Source organism: Aulonocara stuartgranti (assembly GCF_965226115.1).
Source record: "Aulonocara stuartgranti genome assembly, chromosome: 8".
Lineage (NCBI taxonomy): Eukaryota > Metazoa > Chordata > Actinopteri > Cichliformes > Cichlidae > Aulonocara > Aulonocara stuartgranti.
In genome coordinates, this window is record NC_138959.1 from 19,464,136 (window position 1) to 19,476,459 (window position 12,324).

The 12,324-nt window shown below is 39.1% G+C and overlaps 1 protein-coding gene across 1 annotated transcript in view; it reads right to left on the reverse strand.

The window, feature by feature from the left end:
• Positions 1-12,324, reverse strand: part of dcun1d3 (defective in cullin neddylation 1 domain containing 3) — a 66,150-nt gene that overhangs the window by 33,525 nt on the left and 20,301 nt on the right. Inside the window, exon 2 of the mRNA XM_082543199.1 lies at positions 12,137-12,227. The gene's annotated coding sequence lies outside the window, so the exon portion shown is untranslated. The remainder of the gene's footprint in view (positions 1-12,136; positions 12,228-12,324) is intronic.

Sequence of the window (12,324 nt, forward strand, 5' to 3'; positions counted from 1 at the left end):
ACTTTACCAACATGCTGCCCTGGCATGTGGGAACAATAAGCAATGCTAGCATTTAGGATTATTGTTAAATTAATCTTTACTTCAGGAGCTTAGGCTCCAGAGTCACCTGAATTGGGTAAAAGATGAATGGAGGAAACTTTGCTATCACATAATCCTGACTGCCAAACAATTTGGGAAAATAAAAGAAACAAAAGTAAAATTCAATGATCTGCAATGATCTCATATCAAATGTTCAAACTCAGAAACATTCATTATTTCATTAAAATATTGGCTCATTTTGAATTTGATCACAGCAACTCGTCTCAGCAAAGTTGGGTGGAAAAGAGGCTGGGAAGAAAGCGGCAATAAAAAGAAGGAACATTTTTCAACTAATTCATTTAATTGGCAACAGGTCAGTAACAGAGTGGCTATAAAAATGTTTTGGTGACGGGTAGAGTTTCTCCGAAGCAAAGATGGAAAGAGGTTCACAAGAACTGCATCTATTAATTGTGAACCAACTCAGAATAATGTTCCTCAACATAAAATTGCAAAGACTTTGAATACCTCATCATCTACGGTACATAATATCATCAGAAGATTCAGAGAATCCGGAGAAATTTCTGTGAGGGACTACACTAAAAACAGACATGAAAATCACCCCACGTTGTCAGGAAAACATCCGGAAATTACTATTTTTTTTTTACCGTACCAGTTCACCATGCCATCCACAAATGCAGGTTAAAAATTTGTCGCACAAATAGGAAGCCAGATGTTAAGATTATTTGGAAAACATGGACACTGCATCTCCGGGACTAAAGAGGAAAGGATCATCTGTTTCCTTTAGAGTTCAAACCTCTAGGGCAGAGGATAGCTCAGTAGGTAGAGTGGTGGCCCCATGATCGGAAGGTCGGGGGTTCGATTCCCCTGAACAGCTACCCTGAGGTACCCCTGAGCAAGGTACCGTCCCTACACACTGCTCCCCGGGCGCCCAATGGCTGCCCACTGCTTCACTGAGTGAATGGGTTAAATGCAGAGAGGGATTTTCCCCACGGGGACCAATAAAGTACACTTTCTTTCTTTCTCTGTGGCTGTGTTAGTGACTATGAAATTAACAGCTCTGTCATCTATCAGAACACGAACAGGTAATTGACTGCATTCACCATTTTGAGTCTGTTTGGTGTATTTAAGGACACCATGACTTCCTAATAAATAAACTATGATGGCAGAAAGTCATCCAAGTCTGAAATTCTTGGTGTCTGCACACCAGTATCAGTCAAAATCCCCAAGGTGCAGCTGGACAAACAACATACCCCCCAAAAAAGCCTCTCTAAGTTAATGTTTTTAAAAATTAGCATAGCATAGTACATGGTCCTGGCACATCCTCTTCACTCTCAACTCTAACGTGTAAAGCTGAGCTTATGAATGGTATCTTGCAGTATTCTCCAAAAAGGCCCCGAGCTAGAGGGGCAAATGGCATCTCACCATATGCCTGCAAAAATCTACCATATGCCCCACTGGTTAATTCATTTTTCCAAGGCCACAGGCCTCTATTGCATCACCTCAACATACCAGTCAAACAACACACTTGTATATTTGTTCAACCTCCTGTTCCGCATGACATTTAAGTTGTCCAATTATATCTATAACTTCCAAAAGCTCTTTGTTATTTAGCATTAATCTACTGTCTGGTATGTCTATTCTGATGACATTACAGATGAGTGTGTAGGTGTGAAAGCACATAAGTGCTTAAGGAGCATGGTCCTCCTGAGTGTATGTTGATGGAATGAGGGAGAAAGTAAAGTAGACAGTATGAGCGAGAAGGCAAAGACAAAGTCTGCGATGCTTAGTGATGAGCATCTATGACGCTGGTAGGTCAGCTGCTGGTAAATTTAGGGTAAAATTAGAGCCTCACTGGGCTCCGCTGTGTAGCATCGACAGATGGAGGGTGGGCTCCCAAGGAGCTAGACCTGCTACAAATAGCGGCATGTGCACACAGTCTCTATATGCATGTAAATGCATAAATGCAACCATTAAAGAAGCTGCACACGCAGAACAAGACAGCGGTATAAAGATCTTACCTTCATTCTCCTCTATCTCCATGGACTACATGATAGTATGAGATCTGGTTTTTGGTCTAGTATCACTTGGTTTCATTCAGTTCTGAAACCATGTCTAATTCTTTGGACCAACTCTTAACTGTCCAGTCACATCGCTGCTCCAAAAACAAGATTGGAGAAGCAAAAAATAAAAAATTGTGTGAACATTCACATTTATCTGCTGACTACTTGTTCTTAATATTAGCTAACCCACAAGAAAATGCAAGGGATTATTTGATTTTACTGTGAAGAAAGCATCTCTAATATATAAACATCACAAAGACAGAACCAAGAGCCCCTGAAGACATAATCAGTTCTGCAAAAGAGAGAGGCTGAACTTGTGTCATGTCCACATGTGTCGTAATGAATTTTGCCATCTCTTATCCAACATTACATCATTAAGTGGGAACACTGCTTTAGCTGCCCTAAAGCTAAGGGTGGCTTACATAAAAAACAGTCATTAAGTGTTTTATGTTCATTATGTTCACTATGTTCATTATGTTCTTGTGGAGAATTCTTGCCTTTACATAACTGCAAGGATGAAATGGTAAAAAACGAAAGTATGTACAGTATTGTGCAAAAATCTTGAACCACCCCTTATTTCTTTATATTTTGTAAATATAAATGTAAATACAGTATAAAATACAGAATTTGTCCAGTTCAATTCAGTATTTGTTCTGACCACCTTTATTCTTCAACACAACCTGAACTCTGGCACTCAATACTCTTCTTTGGATGTTGGCAGCCTCTGTTCTCTGTTAAGTTAAGATGATCCCACTCTGCTTCAATAATGTTGAGGTCCAGGCTCTGAGGAGACCAATCCATGACTGATAGTGTACCAGTGCAAGTTATTAAATTCAGGTATGGCTGGTATTTGGTATGGCTTTTATTGCATTTTTAGTGTGTTTGTAAGGATTAGGATCATTGTTGTGCTGAAAAAAATCCTTGTAAATCAGGTGTTGGCACTGCATAGTGGACCAAACTTTGATAATACTTTTCTGCATTCATTATTTTTGTCAAGCTCCGACAGAACTGTACAGAAATACAGCCCCAAACCATGACAGAGCCTCCACTGTGTTTTACACAGTTTATGATGTAGGCACTCATTAGTCTACTTTTATTCTACATTACCCGACCTTCTCTGGATACACCAAAATTTTTAAAAACTGGATTCATCACTTCATCAGACCTGTTGCCACTTTCAGTCCAGTTCTTGTGTAATGTGGCATACCTCAGCCTTTTCTCCTTGTTTCCCTTCCCTAAGAATGGGACGTCTTGACATGGGAAGCCCCGCCCTTCCACTGAGACCATTTCTGATGAGGCTTCAGTGAACAGCAGAAAGATCAACTGGAGACTTAGGTACATCTTTCAGGTTCTGTGTCAGGTCTTTGTTGGGAAGTTTTTCTGTTTCTTACTGACATAACTTTCTGAGAGAGTTCATCTGCTGTAGATAGTTTTTCCAATTTAAATATTTTATGCTTGTTAAATTATGTTAGTAACAAAGTGTCTAAAATGTTTAAAACTGATTATTTTCTAAGTTGTCTAATACGCATAGACACAACACTGTTTAATCCCTTGAGTTAGGTACCTTTCTATGCTTGAATGATTCATAGGTCAGTGTTAAGTGGCTTAACAAATGAAAGTGAGTAATAAACAGCCAAAGAAAAACATTCAAAGGCCTTCAAAAGACAACTATTACTGAAGACCACTTTTTAAAAATGCCATAAAGGCTTAGCTCCCTGGAACCAAAATAGGGAGGATTTATAATTCAAATGTGATTGGATTAAAAATGTGGGAGCTAATTAGCTATGGCTACCTACTATCTTATGATCTTGTCATTAATATAATCAAACTCACTTCCAGTGACCCACCCTGGATAATCTTGGTTGCTATAAATATGGGACTACTGTGCTTGTATGATTTTAAATGTGTTGCGGTGCTATATTTCCATCTGATTGAGTCTCTTACTAAAGTTGACATACTAAAGTCTCTTCTGTTAGGAAGGAAATAGTGTAGAAAAGCACATGTACTTCAAAACGATATTAAGAGTGTTTGAGTAAACATACTCGCACCAATGCGAAAGGAGTTGAGAGCTTTCGATCACCACAGGGATGGTGTGTCACTTGGGCTAAAGCTGAGGTCAGGGTCAGCCAAGGGAGGGGTGGCTGTGGGGACACTGGATCCTGAGCTGATTAATTTCTCACCCCCAGGGTATCAGTGGAAAATCAGACAGGTGCTTTTCTTAGGTGAGGACACAGGGAACCATAGACACCCGACTTTCACCCCCAGCACTGCACATTAGATAATGAAAGTCTCGTGAAAAGCAAGCAGACAAGTTCCAGGGCTGTACACGAAGACTTTCAGCCAATCAAAGCATTTTTCTACAAGTAATTTATCAGGAGAATGACTCTGCTGTCAGCTATTAATGATAGCATTTCTAATTTTTAATGCAACATTTCAAACAGCTCAACAAACATCAGCAAATACACACCGCGCACAGTTTGTCACACAGGAAACTGTCTTCTAGCTAAAAGTAAAACTGTTCACAGGGAATTTGGTTCATATTATCATACTATAAGATGCAGTTTTGTAGAACAACTTCTTTTAAAAAAAGTTATCTACAGGGATACTTTTTACTTTTATATTTTAAATACTTTTCAGAATTTGTCCTTTTTCATTTCTATTTGAGCAACAAGGTTAAATCTGTACTTCAACTTTTAAAAGGATTTGTAACACAAAAATCTGTGTTTCTATCAAACTGACTAATCTTGCTTGAGGTCTTTTTGTTGCAGTTACCCATGGGACATTTAAAGACAAAGAGTTATGATTTTTAATAATCTTAACTAAAAGTATTAGGTGCTAATCAGCTGTTAATGGGTTACTTTATTCATACTTTCCTCAATCATATATCTAAATATGCTTACATGTCACAAAAAAATTGTTATTATAAAGTCACAGATTTAAATGAAAGTCAAATAGACTTCTGTAGAAGAAAAACAGAAGAAAATTGTTCAGTGATGAACGATGGCAGGACTCTTTCACCTCCAGCCAAATAAACGCTGAAGAATATTGAAGAGGCAGCCATATCTTTATCGACATCTGCCATAAAGAAAAGAATTTATATGAGAACATAGAGAAGGTTAAAGACTAGGTGAAAAACTACTCATAACAGCAAAAGGAAGAAGGACAGATTAACAGAGCAGTTCTGAAATGTCATTCTTTTAACACATGAAAATAAGATCATAGCTGTACCAAAATAACAGGTAGGAACAAGCATGGGGAATTCTTGAAATGGTTCATGATGAAATATTAATTAAAGGTGAAAGTTTTCACTTCAATCCCATACTGATTGTTTGATTTACAATCAACTGTGGTGGTGTACAGAGGCAGAACTACAGGAGATGTTTCTTTGTCCAAAACATTATGGAGAATGCTCCAAACCCATGGCATCCAAACACGATTAATGTTTAAATGATGAGGATGATTTGTTGTTTTGTTGTGTTTTTTCAAATTCAAAGAATCCAAATGAAAAGAGGGTCAAACCAAAAAACTCCCAAATGAAACAGGATTTTTTTTTTTTCTTTTTACATAGCTTTAACAGAAAGCTAAGCCAAGAAAATCTAGATAAACAAAACAAAAGAAGCCACACATTCTGAAACCTAGAGGGGTAAACAAAGGAGCCAAAAAAACAGCAACCACTCAGTGTAACACACTTCCTCACTAGCATGAGAACCTTACAGCACTGCCAGAGCCAGCCCACTGAGGCTGCACACCTTTCTCCACAGCCTTTATACTGCAGTGTTGATTGCTGAGTGGAGCCAGCTGTACACTGGCTCCATAGGGGAAAGGGGCGGGACCCAAGTCATCGGAGAGAGTAACGCTACACATGCATATACACACACCACTACTGCGCACAACACCCTGCATAACAATATGTGTAAGTTCTCAACATTCAGTGTATTTTTTTTTTTTACTCAACTCCTTGAAATAAAGCTGAAAATCTCTAATAACATCTTGATGGTTTCTTTTTAAATCAGTTGTAGTGTTCATGTGAAGTGGAAATAAATTCTACAGCTTCAGTGAGTGTACAAACATTTCCAGTCCTAACTGCACAATTTTAATAAACGCATCCTAGACATTCAGAACTGTTGCCTGTTGTTCTTTTGTTACCTAATTACTAAGTCGAAGCAGCAGATACAGTGTATAAGTGGAGGTCAATTCTTAGCGTAGGATAAGAGGCACATTATTGAAGGTGTACTTCAGATTAAATCTCCATCATTGTTCATTTCCTGAGCTTGATGTAACACCTGCCACATGGCATGGAGAGAGAAATGTTAAGTGCAGATGAAGAAATCATTATGTAAAAGCATTAATAGTGTGTGTCCTCACATTAAATCATAGCCCTTGTGACAGTGGAGGTATTGTGGAAGACACTATTGTTGAGTTTTTGTGTCTTGGACATATGTGTGCCATAAGAGAAAAACTTTGCTTAATAGAAACGACAGGAATTTCTAACAAGATTGAATGTAACAGTGGAGATTTTAATGTATGTCATGTTTTACTTTAATTTTTGATGCTCAACTAATCTTTATATCTCAGGCTCTATATGCTCCAAATACTCACTTTTATATAGTTCCTTCTACTCTATGACATCAGTGAGGCAGGATATTCTTAATGTGGGCGTCTTAGGCACAGAGCTCTGACTGTGAGCATGTGCAGCAGCCCCACCTACCTGCTGTTTAACCCTTCTGATTATGAGATACAGCCAATCAGAAGGTCGCCTTACAGGGAAAAGAGGTAAAACAACTTGATTTAGCAGGAGGATGATTTCACCAAAGCTCAGTGTAAGGTATTGTTGGGATTCAGAGATTCTTTTATTGCTACCATATAATCTGCCTTATGAAGAATGTATTAATAACATGTTTTACAGTATCATTTATCAGTAATATTTCCTGCAGGGTTTATAAAATTGCATTGAGTATGTCTGTCATCACATTGACCTTTCTATTTTTATCAGGTTGAGTTCATTCTATACACAATGCATGAATGTGCTTGGTTAGAGTTGATGTTCCATTCTAGAAGGTTTTAAGCTTCACTGGTGAGAGTGTCCAGATGATACATGCTGAGGGGAGATGAGAACATAGCAGGTTAATTGCATGCACGCTTACGATACACATATTAATCTAGTAGCAGGTCTGAGCGAAGGCCTAAGCGTCTTCTGCTTCAGTTTGAGACTGGCTGCAAAGTACTCTACTTAGTGATTAATGACGATAAAATATAGTCTTAACTGTGAATCATGCACAGCTAGGAATGCAACAGTCACTCAAATAATAATTGGTTACAACCAAGGTATGCAGAAGAGCATCTCTGAATGTACAACTTATTCAAACCCTGAAGCAGATGCAGAGGCTACAGCAGTAAGATCACACCAAGGACCACTCCTGTCAGCGAAAATGAGTAAGTTAAGCCTACAGCTTGCATGTGCTCACCAAAATCCATCCAAAAAAAAGTGTTTCCTGATCTGATGAATCTGGATGTGAGGGTCAGAATTTTGTGTAAACATCATAAACACTTGGTTTCATCCTGCCTTGTATCAACAATCAGGTTGGTGGTTGTAGTGGTGAAATGATGTGGGGGATTTTTTTGGGGGGGGGCTCTTAGTATGAGCTGAGTATCATTTAAACACCACATCCTATTTGAGTAGTGTTGCTGATCATGTCCATGCCTTAATAACCACAGTGTACTATCTTCTGATGGCTGCTACCTGCTGGATAACACACCATGTTACAAAGCTCAAATTATCTCACATGCTCTACAGAGTCACTAAATCGCAATCCCATAAAGCACATATAGACCAGATACTCTGAGAAATGTTTCCAGCACCTTAAATTTATACCATGAAGAATTAGGGCAGTTCTCAGGGCAAAATGGGGTCCACCGTTGTAATAGCAGGTTGTAAAGTGGCAGATGTGAGTCTATATGTATAAATAGCATTTTACTTCTTGAAAAACAATCCCTACCTGTAAGTGGACACCAGAAATGATGATCTACGTAAAAGCACCAATTATGTTCTGCAACAATCGCCCCAAAAATGAAAGAACGGCAAAAAGAATGCGTACGTGTAAATGTAAGACGTTATTTCCACACTGTCCAAGAGTGAATCAACCCCCAACAAGTATGCACCATCACCAACCAGCTGGGCCCAAGAACAAGAAGGACTTTTCACAACTACTGCAGCCAGTGTGAGTACAGTAATATCACATTCTTAATCCCTGCTGACAAGAAACGAAGTTGCAAAAATGAAATGAACAGGAATGGCTCCAAAGCCTGAAATAGCTGCAACAGACAGGAGTCTCAGAGAATAATGTAATTGGGCTGCTTAGTGACAAAGCTGTGGAAGGAGGAAGAGAAGGAAGGGGAGAGTTCAGAGCTGTATAAAGAAGCATTAACGATGGAAAAATTTGTTAAGATAAGGGGTAAAGAGGCATAGCAAGGTTGAATTTGTTTACGATTTTTAATAACATGCAGTAAGTGTGACAGAATGCAGGACTTTAATATTTTGTAAAAATGCATAAATAAAGCCTTAAATTATTTTTTTAAAGTAAATCAGACAAAAATAGAATTGATTTCATTAAATCCATGCATTTTACATCAATAACACTATATATTCATCTTTGTGCGTCAAAACCCTTTTGATGATATTCCTTGATTATGATGGAGAGAGATTGAGCTGTCAGCAGCAATAATTCAACAGAGCTCCTGTGCGGTGTCTGCCCTGGGCAAGTGTCATTGGAGAAAAAATGAAAATGCCACAATCACTATCACCAGAATGATTGTGAAAAGTTTATTCTTAGGGCCTGTCTGATTAATGCAAATTACACAGTGCTGCACATGCCTGGAAAAACTAGAGGGACCACGTTACCACGTTACCACATTACCACGAAGTCTTCACTTTCTGTGCTTAGCCATTGTTTTAATAATTAACAACCTCTCGCTTCCAGGTTTTACCGGAAATCAGTGGCACAGTGGAGTTAGACTGTTTTTATAAGGGGGACCCTCACTCTTATTATTTGCTTATGCAGGCATGACTTACATGTAGAAGTGCATTAGATGACGTCATATAAGTCATGAAAATGTTTACCTTTTTCCTGTTTTTTTAATGATTCTCACACCTATGTTTCAGATCAGCAAAGACAAATAAAACAAGGTTTTTGAGTGGCCTAGTCTGGACTTCCTATTGAGCTGCATCGGCATGACCTTAAACAAGCTGTTCATACTGGAAAATCCTCCAACATGACAACTCTGCAAAGAAGAGTTTAAAATTCCTCCATAGTCATTTTAAAGACTCATTAGATTAACTCACTTAAGGGGTGGATGATCAGTTATTGAATGTAGTCGCCAATCACCTTTTCAGATAGGGCCCGATGGGTTTATGTAGCTTTTTTCCTTGTAATAAATGAAATCATCATTTTAAAATGGCATTTTTCATTTACTCAGGTTATCGTAATCACATTTCAGTTACACTACAACTATATTTTCTACTACTGGGGTCACCAAAATTAAGATTACATTTCCTGGTGAATTTCAAAAGAAGTCCCACAAGGTTTAATTTTAGGTCCTCTTTTATTTCTTATTTTTATAGACAATAATTGTAAGAATAAGTTTACAGCTAAAGTGCACCTTTATGTCGACGAGTCAATATTCTACTGGTATTCATATCCTATAACAGAAATGAGAAAAATCACCTTACAAATACTTTGGTATGTGGGTGGATTAAATTTTCCTTTAAGCTAAACTGGAATTTTTTATTATTAAAATAGGGCCTTTTTAAATTAGCAGTCAGAGAAACGCTTGTATAGGCTACATTTGTTTATGTTCTTGTATAAGGTGGCATTATTTACGCACATGCTGGCTCTTGCACATTTCATTTTCTAGACACTGGGTATCACAGTTCTTTATGTTTTATATCATTGTATCATTTTATATCATCATTGTCCAGTACACATGAGTGTGTACTTTATGAGTGTCAGGACACAACAGTATTAGTATATTTTTACACTGGACATATGCCTTTGTTATCTGCAAACTGCTATGATTTTTGCTGTTCTACATGGTTTCTCTTATGAACATGGTGGAGCAGGCTCACTCATTTTGCACCCTGGTGATGGAATAACCTTCAGGCTTTGAAAAAAAGAAGACTCATTTTTCCATAGCCAAAGCTGAAGCTTTTGTTGACTCTGCTCACGCTTCATCTCTCTTTTGCTTCGTTTCAGATCTTTTTGGTCTGATAATATTGAAAGTGTATTACACCTGTAGCCATGGAAGCACGAGTGATCCCACTCAGCGATCTCCCTGGGAGGCAAAACCCTCTCATTTAGACAGAGACATGGATATGTGAGCAGCCACCTGTGATTATGGTGCGGTTACATAACGAGGTTTACAGTCTAGATGTGTGAACTGTGTGATCTACTGTTCTCAAAGCTTGCATCGCCACGGCCTTACATTATGCAGGAACCAGTACAGTACCTGTTGCTGACACAGACTGAGAGGCCCCTTAAAAGGATTCTTTGAGCTCCATTAGTTGACGTCCTCAGCAAAACACAATAGGCTGGTGATGATCACACACAGGCTATTGCAAATCACCCTCAGAAGTCTGAAATCAGAGGCTGCCAGGGAGAAAGAATAAGAGCGTAGAGAGAGAAAGGGAAAAAAAAGAGAGAGAAAGACAGAGAGAGGGAGGGTTCCTGCACTGATGAATCATTAGTGATAAAGCTAGGGCTGAGCCAGTATGGCTGTATTTAGAAACTTCTCACTCTTTCAGCCCCCTCTCTTACTAATTGTCATCTCTTCTAGCATTTGACTGATGACAGGCTCTCTGAGAAGATGTGCGAAAAGGGGAGCAGACACACAGCTCTGAGGGTAATGTCACAGTTTTGAAGCTGTCAAGGGTAACGGTAAAGTACTCCACATTGGTGATGACTGAGAAAAAAGCTACAGCTTGTTCTCCAAAAAAACAACTTAAGGCAAAAACCAGGGACACTGGAGAGTGTTGCAGGCACGGTGACGCACCAAAACAAATAGACTTGTGAGTTAACTGCGTTTTCCTGGAGGAGGTTATTTGTAAAACGCTGTTTCAGTATATGGTGAGAGGAACTGGGCAATAGTGATTGTCATCTCTCTAATATTTAAAAGCTTCACACACACACACACACACACACACACACACACACACACACACACACACACACACACACACACACACATCCTGTGGTCAGATGTGTTTGATTAGTTGTTGGTGACAAGTGTGAAAGGCAGCTCCCTTCCCTGAGACACAGCACCCAGCAGCATGATATTTTGAACCCATGGAGCCTTTCATTCGTGGAATTGGCTACCACAGGGTCAAAAAGATACATTATCATTTTGCCCTGGTCACGTCAATATTCTCACCTGAACCTGAAGTACATAACAGAGTAACCTCAATTACTTTTTAAATATAGGATCACATTCATCTACAGAGTAAAAATTGAACAAATGGCCCTCAGAAAGGTGGTGAATTAAGAGCTATTCATCTACTTTTGATTAACTATGTCTGATGGTCTGCGTGTGTTTTCTGAATGATACGTCTGTGCATCAAGTTGCTGTCAACTGGTAGTACCATGATGTGAGAGGGAGGGAGGAAGACAACAAGAGAGAGAGAGAAAAAAAGAGAATAGGGAAGGAGAAGAGAGAGAGAGAGAGAGAGAGAGAGAGGGAGGGAGGGAGGGAGGCTGCAAATGGCAGCTTCTGTGACACCACAGGAAGGAGGGAGGGAGAGGGAGAGTGAGAAAGAAACAGTCAGAGGGAGAGAGTGTGTGCGCGAGAGAGGGAACAGCAGTCCAACCAGATCAGATTGCAAAAGATTGATAGAGAGAGCTGTTCTGTTAATAAGTAGTTTTATGGAAAATATGACAGGCAGACTAATTACAAATAAAAATTAGGAATGAACACCAGTTGAAGACAATGCCTCTGAAGATGGAGATACAAAAACCTGAATTTTCACTTGGATAGTTCTCGTTTTGCACCTGTTCTGCAAGTCCAGCGCTGACTAACGGCGGCTTGGGCCAAGGTTTCTAGTGCGATTCAGCCTCGCTTCACCTGCGCTCGCAAAAGCACCTGAAAACGACAGAGAGAGAAAGAGAGAGAGAAATCAAAGAAGGATGAAGAAATTCAAAAGAAGCCTTATCCTTTTGCTGAAGACGAAGGAGTGGTT